Below are 15,000 nucleotides of genomic sequence, written 5' to 3' on the forward strand. Positions count from 1 at the left end.
TCTGGTGGTAACAGAACCTCTGTCTATTGAATGAGAAGGTCAGTCCACTGGTGGTAACAGAACCTCTGTCTATTGAATGAGAAGGTCAGTCCACTGGTGGTAACAGAACCTCTGTCTATTGAATGAGAAGGTCAGTCCACTGGTGGTAACAGAACCTCTGTCTATTGAATGAGAAGGTCAGTCCACTGTTTGTTTCAACAACTTGCCACTATTCATTCTTTATTTGCCTGTGTGTGTGTGTGTGTGTGTGTGTGTGTGTGTGTGTGTGTGTGTGTGTGCGTGTGTGCCTATGTGTGTTTGTGTGCCTCTATGTGTGTATGTGTGTGTGTGTGTGTGTGTGTGTGTGTGTGTGTGTGTGTGTGTGTGTGTGTGTGTGTGTGTGTGTGTGTGTGTGTGTGTGTGTGTGTGTGTGTGTGTGTGTGTGTGTGTGTGTGTGTGTGTGTGTGTGTGTGTGTGTGTGTGTGTGTGTGTGTGTGTGTGTGTGTGTGTGTGTGTGTGTGTGTGTGTGTGTGTGTGTGCGTGTGTGCCTATGTGTGTTTGTGTGCCTCTATGTGTGTATGTGTGTGTGTGTGTGTGTGTGTGTGTGTGTGTGTGTGTGTGTGTGTGTGTGTGTGTGTGTGTGTGTGTGTGTGTGTGTGTGTGTGTGTCTGTGTGTCTGTGCCTGTGCCTGTGTGTGTGTGTGTGTGTGTGTGTGTGTGCGTGCGTGCGTGCGTGTGTGTGTGTGTGTGTGTGTGTGTGTGTGTGTGTGTGTGTGTGTGTGTGTGCGTGTGCGTGTGTGTGCCTTTGTTTGCCAATGTGTGTGTGTGCCTATGTGTGTGTGTGTGTGTGTGTGTGTGTGTGTGTGTGTGTGTGTGTGTGTGTGTGCGTGCGTGCGTGCGTGCGTGCGTGCGTGCGCGCGTGCGTGTGCGCGCGTGTGTGTGAAGATGTATCTGTTCACCACTAAGGCATCCCCTGTGTCTGTCCCCCATGACTACCTCTTAGTAACTCATTCACCTTGTGTTTCAGAATGTCCTCGTCCTCTTCAATCACAGTATATCGATGTAACATTGACATCTGACAGAAAAACACTGACAGAGACAAACGATTTCACAGGGTTTCTCCAAGGAAAACCAACTCATGATCCACGTAATTCAAAACATTCTTGGGTGTAAAAAATATAAACTTTCACAAAAAATAAAGCTCTGACGAAGGCCAAGAGACGGACATGTCAAGCTTTAATAAAAACAAGTGATTGGAGCTGTGGGCAGGTTTCTCTTTTGTTTGAAGAACATAGTTTGGCAACGTTGAGTGACATTTATAAAGAAATTAAAAAACACATATCGATGTACCAGTGATAGCTGGATGAAACTCTTATAGACAAATACTATATCTCAGTTTTTTATTTATTTTTCATTTTTAACCTTTATTTAACTAGGCAAGTTTAAGAGTTAAGAGCAGATTCTTATTTACAATGGCGTCCTACCTCGGCCAAACTCGGACGATGCTGAGACAATTTTTTGCCGCCCTATGGGACTCCCAATCACGTCCGGATTGTAACGGGCCTCCTCCTTCTCTTCATCCGAAGAGGAGTAGCAAGGATTGGACCAAAGTGCAGCGGGGTGTGAATTCATAATGATTTATTAGACAAACGACGAAACACAAAATAACACTTTAGAAAACTAAATAACAAAACGAACTAAACAGACCTAAACTTACGAACTTACATGAAACGAAGAACACACAAACAGGAACAGACAAACCGAAACAGTCCCGTGTGGTAACATGTACTGACACGGAAGACAACCACCCACAACAAACAATGTGAAACAACCTACCTTAATATGACTCTCAATCAGAGGACACGCCAAACACCTGCCTCTAATTGAGAGCCATACCAGGCAACCCATTAACCCAACATAGAAAACACATAACATAGACTACCCACCCAAAACTCACGCCCTGACCAATTAAACACATATCAAACAACAGAAAACAGGTCAGGAACGTGACACGGATGTGATACAGCCTGGATTCAAACCAGGGACTTTTCATCAAGGGAAACTCTGATCGACAAATATATCTCAGCTTTTCATCAAGGAAACCCTAATAGACAAATATATCTCAGCTTTTCATCAAGGAAACTCTAATAGACAAATATATCTCAGCTTTTCATCAAGGGAAACTCTGATCGACAAATATATCTCAGCTTTTCATCAAGGGAAACTCTGTAGACAAATATATCTCAGCTTTTCATCAAGGGAAACTCTGTAGACAAATATATCTCAGCTTTTCATCAAGGAAACTCTGATCGAATAAATATATCTCAGCTTTTCATCAAGAAAACTCTGATCAAACAAATATATCTCAGCTTTTCATCAAGGAACCTCTGATCGAATAAATATATCTCAGCTTTTCATCAAGTAAAATACTTGATCTTACTTTTAATTTACTACGTCAAAGAAACACGGAATCACATAATCAAAAGCAAATCTTGTTTTGTGATGGAACGTGTTCACACCATTACAGGGTTCATCTCGGCGTAAACGGATACATAATAAGGGAAGTAATCACAGACAAAAAAGCCATTTACCGTCCTATTAATCGTCTTTACAAAAGACAAAACGGTCGCAGTTCAGAATCAGCCTATCAATGAAGTCTGAATCGTCTATGAGCAGAAAGCAGCGAGAGAGAGACAGTACAAAGAAAGTGTATGATATATGATGCGCTGCTGCGTCCCAAAACGGAGCCCTATTCCCTACATAGTGCACTACTTTTAACCAGGGGGCAATAGACAGGTAGGTGTACTATTTAGGGAACAGGCTGCCATTTTGGACGACCGAGCCTTGGTCTGAATGAACGTTAATTATGGTGCCGTTCGCACGGTGAAGTCCCTCTTCACCTTCGTGCTCATTTGTTCCGTCTTCGGTTGTGAAAATTCTAGTTACGTCTGTTTCTTTCTTACCCACAATGCATGTCTGTCTGCCCCCTTCAGCAGGAATGGCAGGTAATTAACAATAATGTTGAGTAATCACCCTCAAAGCACAAAGGCGCACACACACGAAAACACACACACACACACAGACACACACAGACACACACACACACACACACACACACACACACACACACACACACACACACACACACACACACACACACACACACACACACACACACACACACACACACACACACACACACACACACACTAAAACACATACACACACTAAACCACATACACACACTAAACCACACACACACAAACACACACACACTAAACCACACACACAAACACACACACACACTAAACCACACACACACAAACACACTAAACCACACACACAAACACACACACACACTAAAACACACACACACATACTAAAACACACACACACCATTACCGCAGACCATAAATCCAGAGGACCAAACAGGCTCTATACAGACTGTTACCTTGTATTTCAACACGGAAATGACATACTGTAGACCTATAAATAGTTACACCTCCAGAGGCGTGACTTCACTCTAGTGACCTCCTCTGTCCAGACACAGAGGTGTGACTTCACTCTAGTGACCTCCTCTGTCCAGACACAGAGGTGTGACTTCACTCTAGTGACCTCCTCTATCCAGACACTTGTGACCTCCTCTATCCAGACACAGAGGTGTGACTTCACTCTAGTGACCTCCTCTGTCCAGGCACAGAGGTGTGACTTCACTCTAGTGACCTCCTCTATCCAGACACAGAGGTGTGACTTCACTCTAGTGACCTCCTCTATCCAGACACAGAGGTGTGACTTCACTCTAGTGACCTCCTCTATCCAGACACAGAGGTGTGACTTCACTCTAGTGACCTCCTCTATCCAGACACAGAGGTGTGAATTCACTCTAGTGACCTCCTCTATCCAGACACAGAGGCGTGACTTCACTCTAGTGACCTCCTCTATCCAGACACAGAGGCGTGACTTCACTCTTGTGACCTCCTCTATCCAGACACAGAGGTGTGACTTCACTCTAGTGACCTCCTCTATCCAGACACAGAGGCGTGACTTCACTCTTGTGACCTCCTCTATCCAGACACAGAGGTGTGACTTCACTCTAGTGACCTCCTCTATCCAGACACAGAGGCGTGACTTCACTCTAGTGACCTCCTCTATCCAGACACAGAGGTGTGACTTCACTCTTGTGACCTCCTCTATCCAGACACAGAGGCGTGACTTCACTCTAGTGACCTCCTCTATCCAGACACAGAGGTGTGACTTCACTCTAGTGACCTCCTCTATCCAGACACAGAGGCGTGACTTCACTCTTGTGACCTCCTCTAACCAGACACAGAGAAGTGACTTCACTCTAGTGACCTCCTCTATCCAGACACAGAGGTGTGACTTCACTCTAGTGACCTCCTCTATCCAGACACAGAGGCGTGACTTCACTCTAGTGACCTCCTCTGTCCAGACACAGAAGTGTGACTTCACTCTAGTGACCTCCTCTATCCAGACACAGAGGTGTGACTTCACTCTAGTGACCTCCTCTGTCCAGACACAGAGGTGTGACTTCACTCTAGTGACCTCCTCTATCCAGACACTTGTGACCTCCTCTATCCAGACACAGAGGTGTGACTTCACTCTAGTGACCTCCTCTGTCCAGACACAGAGGTGTGACTTCACTCTTGTGTTCTCCTCTATCCAGACACAGAAGAAGGAAGTCCTGACAGACTCAACAAGAGGGAAGAGTAGGAGGAAGTGTGTGTCTGTTCAATAGAATGGGGTTGAGCGGGTTAGGGGGAAACAGGAAGTGTGTCTTGTCAATAGAATGGGGTTGAGCGGGTTAGGGGGTAACAGGAAGTGTGTCTTGTCAATAGAATGGGGTTGAGCGGGTTAGGGGGTAACAGGAAGTGTGTCTTGTCAATAGAATGGGGTTGAGCGGGTTAGGGGGTAACAGGAAGTGTGTCTGGTCAATAGAATGGGGTTGAGCGGGTTAGGGGGTAACAGGAAGTGTGTCTGGTCAATAGAATGGGGTTGAGCGGGTTAGGGGGAAACAGGAAGTGTGTCTTGTCAATAGAATGGGGTTGAGCGGGTTAGGGGGTAACAGGAAGTGTGTCTTGTCAATAGAATGGGGTTGAGCGGGTTAGGGGGTAACAGGAAGTGTGTCTGGTCAATAGAATGGGGTTGAGCGGGTTAGGGGGTAACACGAAGTGTGTCTGGTCAATAGAATGGGGTTGAGCGGGTTAGGGGGTAACAGGAAGTGTGTCTGGTCAATAGAATGGGGTTGAGCGGGTTAGGGGGTAACAGGAAGTGTGTCTGGTCAATAGAATGGGGTTGAGCAGGTTAGGGGGTAACAGGAAGTGTGTCTGGTCAATAGAATGGGGTTGAGTGGGTTAGGGGGTAACAGGAAGTGTGTCTGGTCAATAGAATGGGGTTGAGCGGGTTAGGGGGTAACAGGAAGTGTGTCTGGTCAATAGAATGGGGTTGAGTGGGTTAGGGGGTAACAGGAAGTGTGTCTGGTCAATAGAATGGGGTTGAGCGGGTTAGGGGGTAACAGGAAGTGTGTCTGGTCAATAGAATGGGGTTGAGCGGGTTAGGGGGTAACAGGAAGTGTGTCTGGTCAATAGAATGGGGTTGAGTGGGTTAGGGGGTAACAGGAAGTTTGTCTGGTCAATAGAATGGGGTTGAGTGGGTTAGGGGGTAACAGGAAGTGTGTCTGGTCAATAGAATGGGGTTGAGCGGGTTAGGGGGTAACAGGAAGTGTGTCTGGTCAATAGAATGGGGTTGAGCGGGTTAGGGGGTAACAGGAAGTGTGTCTGGTCAATAGAATGGGGTTGAGCGGGTTAGGGGGTAACAGGAAGTGTGTCTGGTCAATAGAATGGGGTTGAGCAGGTTAGGGGGAAACAGGAAGTGTGTCTGGTCAATAGAATGGGGTTGAGCAGGTTAGGGGGAAACAGGAAGTGTGTCTTGTCAATAGAATGGGGTTGAGCGGGTTAGGGGGTAACAGGAAGTGTGTCTGGTCAATAGAATGGGGTTGAGCGGGTTAGGGGGTAACAGGAAGTGTGTCTGGTCAATAGAATGGGGTTGAGCGGGTTAGGGGGTAACAGGAAGTGTGTCTGGTCAAGGTACCGAACAGGTTCCTCATTACCTGTGGGGTCAGGGGTCAGGCCTATCAGGACAATAGTACCAGCCACCCTGCACGTATCCCCCTCTCAGAATGTCCTGTCACACTCTTCTCCTTCCGTTCCTCTCTCTCTCTCCTTCCCTCGTTCCCTCTCCCCCTCCCTCGTTCCCTCTCTACCTTCCCTCCTCATCCCCTTCCCTCGTTCCATCTCTACCTCCCTCCCTCGATCCCTCTCTACCTCCCTCTCCCCCTCCCCTCCCTCGTTCCCTCTCTACCTCCCTCTCCCCCTCCCCTCCCTCGATCCCTCTCTACCTCCCTTGTTCTTCCCATAAATCTCATTACCAGTACCTGACCCCGGTGTTAAATGTTGGCTGTCCCTCCAAAGGGTCCATTTAGGGTACGTACCACCTCCATCCCTCCACAACCAAGACACTGCTTCCTGTGATGTGTGTGTGTGTGTGTGTGTGTGTGTGTGTGTGTGTGTGTATGTGTGTGTGTGTGTGTATGTGTGTGTGTGTCTGTGTGTGTGTGTGTGTATGTGTGTGTGTGTATACGTTTGTGTGTATACGTGTGTGTGTGTATACGTGTGTGTGTGTATGTGTGTGGTAGTGTACAATCCACTTCCTAGTGTGTGTGTGTGTGTGTGTGTGCGTGCGCGTGCGTGCGTGCATGTGCGTGTGTGTGTGTGTGTGTGTGTGGTAGTGTACAAGCCACTTTCCTATTAACTAAAGCACCTTTTTACTGCATACCGTGGTGCCAGCAGCCATAGTGGTTTTGGTGAACAGGTGTCTGGTAGGCAGAGGCTCCGTCCCAAACAGCCACCTATTCTCTATAGAGTGATGTCATAAGGCTCTGATCAACAGTAGTGCACTAAATAGGGAATAGGGAGCCATTTGGCACGGCAGCCAGAGTTAAAGAGAATCGAGCGCTGCTATTTCACACGTTGTAAAACTGCATCGGGAAGATTGGGACGTGGAACCTTGTTTCAGAGGTGAAGGACAGGCAGAGACGCGGGGTCAGAATATACCGTCGCAACCATCTGCCTGAACACAAAAACCTGGGAAGGACTATTCTGTTGACTGGCGCTGCTCACTTCTCTCCGCAGGGATACTGTTGGTGTGTGTGTGTGTGTGTGTGTGTGTGTGTGTGTGTGTGTGTGTGTGTGTGTGTGTGTGTGTGTGTGTGTGTGTGTGTGTGTGTGTGTGTGATCTTCCCTCCATCAAAATATATTTAGCCTTTTCCATTTGTCAGTGTGTATCTCTCTCTGATTGTACAGGGCTGAATGTCCCCTGGACCAAACCATTTCTGTACAGGGCTGAATGTCCCCTGGACCTAACCATTTCTGTACAGGGCTGAATGTCCCCTGGACTAAACCATTTCTGTACAGGGCTGAATGTCCCCTGGACCAAACCATTTCTGTACAGGTCTGAATCGTCCCCTGGACAAAACCATTTCTGTACAGGGCTGAATCGTCCCCTGGACCAAACCATTTCTGTACAGGGCTGAATGTCCCCTGGACTAAATCATTTCTGTACAGGGCTGAATGTCCCCTGGACCAAACCATTTCTGTACAGGGTTAAATCGTCCCCTGGACCTTAAATCGTCCCCTGGACCAAACCATTTCTGTACAGGGTTAAATCGTCCCCTGGACCAAACCATTTCTGTACAGGGTTAAATCGTCCCCTGGACCAAACCATTTCTGCACAGGGTTAAATCGTCCCCTGGACCAAACCATTTCTGTACGGGGTTAAATCGTCCCCTGGACCGAACCATTTCTGTACAGGGTTAAATCGTCCCCTGGACCAAACCATTTCTGTGCAGGGATAAATCGTCCCCTGGACCAAACCATTTCTGCACAGGGTTAAATCGTCCCCTGGACCAAACCATTTCTGCACAGGGTTAAATCGTCCCCTGGACCAAACCATTTCTGCACAGGGTTAAATCGTCCCCTGGACCAAACCATTTCTGCACAGGGTTAAATCGTCCCCTGGACCAAACCATTTCTGTACGGGGTTAAATCGTCCCCTGGACCGAACCATTTCTGTACAGGGTTAAATCGTCCCCTGGACCAAACCATTTCTGTACAGGGTTAAATCGTCCCCTGGACCAAACCATTTCTGTACAGGTCTGAATCGTCCCCTGGACCAAACCATTTCTGTACAGGGCTGAATGTCCCCTGGACCAAACCATTTCTGTACAGGGTTAAATCGTCCCCTGGACCTTAAATCGTCCCCTGGACCAAACCATTTCTGTACAGGGTTAAATCGTCCCCTGGACCAAACCATTTCTGTACAGGGTTAAATCGTCCTCTGGACCAAACCATTTCTGCACAGGGTTAAATCGTCCCCTGGACCAAACCATTTCTGTACGGGGTTAAATCGTCCCCTGGACCGAACCATTTCTGTACAGGGTTAAATCGTCCCCTGGACCAAACCATTTCTGTACAGGGTTAAATCGTCCCCTGGACCAAACCATTTCTGCACGGGGTTAAATCGTCCCCTGGACCGAACTATTTCTGTACAGGGTTAAATCGTCCCCTGGACCGAACCATTTCTGTACAGGGTTAAATCGTCCCCTGGACTAAACCATTTCTGTACGGGGTTAAATCGTCCCCTGGACCAAACCATTTCTGTACGGGGTTAAATCGTCCCCTGGACCAAACCATTTCTGTACGGGGTTAAATCGTCCCCTGGACCAAACCATTTCTGTACAGGGTTAAATCGTCCCCTGGACCAAACCATTTCTGTACAGGGTTAAATCGTCCTCTGGACCAAACCATTTCTGCACAGGGTTAAATCGTCCCCTGGACCAAACCATTTCTGTACGGGGTTAAATTGTCCCCTGGACCAAACCATTTCTGTACAGGGTTAAATCGTCCCCTGGACCAAACCATTTCTGTGAAACTTGAAGCTGAAAAGGAGGCAGAATAAAACCGTATCTTCTGTGAACTAATGACTCAAATTGATTTCCTTCTAATCTTTTAGCTTCCACAATCAAAGGTCACCATGCCAACCATCGCTAAACCCTTTTCCCCACTTCCCACTCCATAATATCCAGACAGCAATAACAGTGGGGGGGGGGGGGGGGGGGTCATAATAAATGAATTAAATTAATATGGAGGGATAAAAAATGAAATAAAAATCCCAAGATAAATGGAAAACAATTTAGAAATGATGTCATGAATGAATCCAGAAATGTTTTTTCTTCTCTGTTTCTCTCCACATCCATGTCCGTTATGGTGGCCTTGTAACATCTGTTTCTCTCCACATCCATGTCCGTTATGGTGGCCTTGTAACATCTGTTTCTCTCCACATCCATGTCCGTTATGGAGGCCTTGTAACATCTGTTTCTCTCCACATCCATGTCCGTTATGGTGGCCTTGTAACATCTGTTGGTTTCTATGGTTTTTAAATTCAATGAATGTAAGTTTGAGAGAGAACCTGATTATTATTTTTTAAATAGTGGAAAAACAAAACAAAAGAAAAACGGAATATGGATAAACAAAATAAACCCAAACAGGCATCAGGCAACAACAAAAATAATAAATTGACCTCATATGGCTCTACGTCACACACAATACTGACAGTCATTTATCTAAAAGCATCGTATTATTACATGTAACATGGTGCATTTGACTTGATCTTAGCTCTTACTTGATTGAAACCTGATGGAGATAAGAGAACAGTGGGGCCCTGAAATGGAACCCTATTCCCCCCATAGGACTCTGGTCTAAAGTAGTGCACTATGTAGGGAATAGGGTTCTATAGGGCCCTGACCTAAAGTAGTGCACTATATAGGGAATAGGGTTCTATAGGACTCTGGTCTAAAGTAGTACACTATGTAGGGAATAGGGTTCTATAGGACTCTGGTCTAAAGTAGTACCCTATATAGGGAACAGGGTGCCATAGGACTCTGGTCTAAAGTAGTACCCTATATAGGGGACAGGGTGCCATAGGACTCTGGTCTAAAGTAGTACCCTATATAGGGGAAAGGGTGTCATAGGACTCTGGTCTAAAGTAGTACCCTATATAGGGGAAAGGGTGCCATAGGACTCTGGTCTAAAGTAGTACCCTATATAGGGGGAAAAGGGTGCGATAGGACTCTGGTCTAAAGTAGTACCCTATATAGGGGAAAGGGTGCCATAGGACCCTGGTCTAAAATAGTACCCTATATAGGGAACAGGGTGCCATAGGACTCTGGACTAAAGTAGTACCCTATATAGGGGAAAGGGTGCCATAGGACTCTGGTCTAAAGTAGTACCCTATATAGGGGAAAGGGTGCCATAGGACCCTGGTCTAAAGTAGTACCCTATATAGGGGACAGGGTGCCATAGGACTCTGGTCTAAAGTAGTACCCTATATAGGGGAAAGGGTGGCATAGGACTCTGGTCTAAAGTAGTACCCTATATAGGGAACAGGGTGCCATAGGACTCTGGTCTAAAGTAGTACCCTATATAGGGGGAAAGGGTGGCATAGGACTCTGGACTAAAGTAGTACCCTATATAGGGAACAGGGTGCCATAGGACTCTGGTCTAAAGTAGTACCCTATATAGGGGGAAAGGGTGCCATTTCAGACACTGCCTGGCGGATGAAGATGTTAATGATGATGTCACAATAGCAATAATGACCAAAAAGCACGTAGGAGACGATTCCCATTGTTCATAGAATAAATCCAACGGCCATTTAAACCATGAAGCATCTGCTACAGCATAATGGGAGAGACAGTGACAATCATTCAGAGAGATTGTGTGTGTGTGTGTGTGTGTGTGTGTGTGTGTGTGTGTGTGTGTGTGTGTGTGTGTGTGTGTGTGTGTGTGTGTGTGTGTGTGTGTGTGTGTGTGTGTGTGTGTGTGTGTGTGTGTGTGTGTGTGTGTGTGTGTGTGTGTGTGTGTGTGTGTGACGGGCTGCACGTAGAATGTAGAGGCCACATTGGCTTAATAAGAGGTCAAGTCTCTCTCGTCAAACCACTCAAGACTCTGAGATGTAGAGGGTCGTCAATCCACTCAAGACTCTGAGATGGAGAGGGTCGTCAATCCACTCAAGGCTCAACACAGGATGAGGGACACTTTACTTAAACTGCCCAGCAGATCACAGCCACGCTGGCTTGAGGTTAGACCAGGAATAGAAACAGAGAACAACGTCATTATTGGACGAGTACAGGTAACTGCCAGAATAAAGGAAACCCTTGAGTATATGAGGGATACATAGTGTATTGAAAGCAGAGGATTCCGCACAGGTGTGGTTCCTGAGTTAATTAAGCAATTAACCCCTGAAAGTGTAAGCAGTTGGGGAGGGGGTTCTTCTAAACTAACATATGTAATTGTTTTAAGATGGTTCTACTAAACTAACATATGTAATTGTTTTAAGATGGTTCTACTAAACTAACACGTGGAATTGTTTTAAGATGGTTCTACTAAACTAACATATGGAATTGTTTTAATATGGTTCTACTAAACTAACATATGGAATTGTTTTAAGATGGTTCTACTAAACTAACATGTGGAATTGTTTTAAGACGGTTCTACTAAACTAACATATGGAATTGTTTTAAGATGGTTATACTAAACTAACATATGGAATTGTTTTTAGATTTTCATCCCATGAATCATTTAGGTATTTGATTTTGAATTTAAGGACACCTGTAGGTATTTAAATATATATACTGTATATATATATTTATATATAAGTATATTTTTTTTACCTACAGGTGTCCTTAAATTCAAAATCAATATATATAGATATATATATATATAAATATATATATAGAGAATTTATCCTTTACTACTATAGCTCATAGAAACACATTGAATAACACTTTTATAAATGGCAAAACTGACAGTCAAAAAATGAATCATAAAAATAAATAATGAAAATTAGAATATTAAAATAGTTGTATAATAGATGTTAAAATATATATATACATTTTGTTGTTGTGAATGAACACAATTGGAAACCTTTAAGATTTAAAAGAGTACATTGATTTAAAGGCTCATGTGAAATCCTTCCTCTGATTGGATTATAAACCAGATCTGTTTCTAACAACCTGTATCAATGGCTACACGGATTTCAAATCAAAAGCATACTCCAATTATTGTATTATTTCTTTATATACGTTCAAAAAAAAACATGATACCTTTTAAGTCTTGTCTGCGTCTGTTTTCCACAATGAAGAGATGGATTTCAAATCAACTATGGCATCCAATTTTTCGTATATTTTTTTTTAATTTGGTAGTTGATACAATTGTATCCCTTTAAAATCATGTCTGTCTGTGACCCAGTACAACAACAACAGCCGCAATAATATATATGTACTCCACACGATGCTGCAAAAACAGAGACCGTTTAGAGAATATAAAATATAACCACAGCCAAACCAAGGCTCTGATGCTCATTATACACTACATATACAAAAGTATGTGGACACCCCTTCATACACTATATATATACAAAAGTATGTGGACACCCCTTCATACACTATATATATACAAAAGTATGTGGACACCCCTTCATACACTACATATACAGCAGTATGTGGACACCCCTTCAAACACTATATATATACAAAAGTATGTGGACACCCCTTCATACACTATATATACAAAAGTATGTGGACACCCCTTCAAATTAGTGTATTTGGCTATTTCAGCCACACCCATTGCTGGCAGTTTTTTTTTTAAATCGAGCACACAGCCATGCAATCTCCATAGACAAACATCGGCAGTGGAATGTCCCGTATTGAAGAGTTCAGTGACGTTCAACGTGACACAGCGTCATAACAAGTCAGCTGACACCGGTCAACTGTAAGTGCTGTTGTTGTGATGTGGAAACGTCTAGGAGCAACAACGGCTCAACCGCTAAGTGGTAGACCATGCACAAACTCACAGAAGAGCTCAGGGACTTTTCAAAGTGGCACCGTCATAGGATGCCACTTTTCCATCAAGTCAGTTCGTCAAATTTCTGCCCTGCTAGAGCTGCCACCGGTCAACTGTAAGTGCTGTTGTTGTAATGTGGAAATGCCTAGGAGCAACAACGGCTCAACCGCTAAGTGGTAGCCCACACACAAACTCACAGAAGAGCTCAGGGACTTTTCAAATGTGGCACTGTCATAGGATGCCACTTTTCCAACAAGTCCAACTGACAAGTGTCTTCACTGATATGTTCAACCTCTCCCCCTGGCCGAGTCGTTAATACCAACGTGTTTCCAGCGGACCACCATAGTCCCTGTTCCCAAGGTAACCTGCCTAAATGATTACCGCTCCGTAGCACTCACATCGGTAGCCGTGAAGTGCTTTGAAAGGCTGGTGGCTTCACATCAACACCATCATGCCAGAAACCCTACACCCACTCTAATTTGCATAACCACCCAAACAGATCCACAGATGATGCAATCTCTATTGCACTCCACACTGCCCTTTCCCACCTAAACAAGAGGAACACTTATGTGAGAATGCTAATCATTGACTACAGCTCAGCGTTCAACACCATAGTGACCACAAAGCTCATCACTAAGCTAAGGACCCTGTGACTAAACACCTCCCTCTGCAACTGGATCTTGGACTTCCTGACGTGCCGCCCCCCCAGGTGTTAAGGGTAGGTAACAACACATCCGCCACGCTGATCCTCAACACGGGGGCCCCTCAGATTCAAGTTCCTTGGTTTCATCATCACCAACAAACTATCATGATCCAAACACACCAAGACAGTCGTGAAGAGGGCACGACAACACATTTTCCCCCTCTCAAGAGACTGAAAAGATTTGGTATGGGTCCCCAGATCCTCAAAAAGTTCTACAGCTGCACCATCGAGAGCATCCTGACCCGGTTGCGTCACCGCCTGGTGTCACTAGTCACTTTAAATAACGCCACTTTAATCATATGTTTACATATCCTACATTACTCATCTCATATGTGTATATACTGTATTCAATACATACTGTACATACTATACCATCTACTGCATCTTGCCCATGTCGCACGCCATCGCTCATCCATAAATTTATATGTACATATTCTATTCATCCCTTTACATGTGTGTGTAATTGTGTGTATAAGGTAGTTGTTGTGAATTTCTTAGATTACTTGTTAGATATTACTGCACTGTCGGAACTAGAAGCACCATCATTTCGCTACACTCGCATTAACATCTGCTAACCATGTGTATATGACCAATAAAATGTTACTTTATGTTATGTTATGTTACTTTATGTTACTTTTGTCCGTAAGGAGCAACAGAGGGTGGTGCGTACGGCCCAGGACGTCACTGTGGCCAAGCTTCCTGACATCCAGGACATCTATACCAGGCGATGTCAGAGGAAGGCCCTAAAAATTGTCAAAGACACCAGTCACCTCTGTCATAGACTGTTCTCTGTTGTTGTTGTGGTTGTTGTTGTTGTGGTTGTTGTTGTTGATGTTGTTGTTGTTGATGTTGTTGTTGTTGTTGTGGTTGTTGTTGTGGTTGTTGTTGTTGATGTTGTTGTTGTTGTGGTTGTTGTTGTTGATGTTGTTGTGGTTGTTGTTGTTGTTGTGGTTGTTGTTGTGGTTGTTGTTGTTGTTGTGGTTGTTGTTGTGGTTGTTGTTGTTGATGTTGTTGTTGTTGTGGTTGTTGTTGTGGTTGTTGTTGTGGTTGTTGTTGTTGATGTTGTTGTTGTTGTGGTTGTTGTTGTGGTTGTTGTTGTGGATGTTGATGATGTGGTTGTTAATGTTGATGTTGTTGTTGTGGTTGTTGTTGTGGTTGTTGTGGTTGTTGTTGTTGATGTTGTTGTTGTTGTGGTTGTTGTTGTGGTTGTTGTTGTGGTTGTTGTGGTTGTTGTTGTGGTTGTTGTTGTGGTTGTTGATGATGTGGTTGTTGATGTTGATGTTGTTGTTGTTGTTGTTGTTGTGGTTGTTGATGATGTGGTTGTTAATGTTGATGTTGTTGTTCT

This window comes from Salvelinus fontinalis, chromosome 41 (genome assembly GCF_029448725.1).
Source record: "Salvelinus fontinalis isolate EN_2023a chromosome 41, ASM2944872v1, whole genome shotgun sequence".
Classification (NCBI taxonomy): domain Eukaryota; kingdom Metazoa; phylum Chordata; class Actinopteri; order Salmoniformes; family Salmonidae; genus Salvelinus; species Salvelinus fontinalis.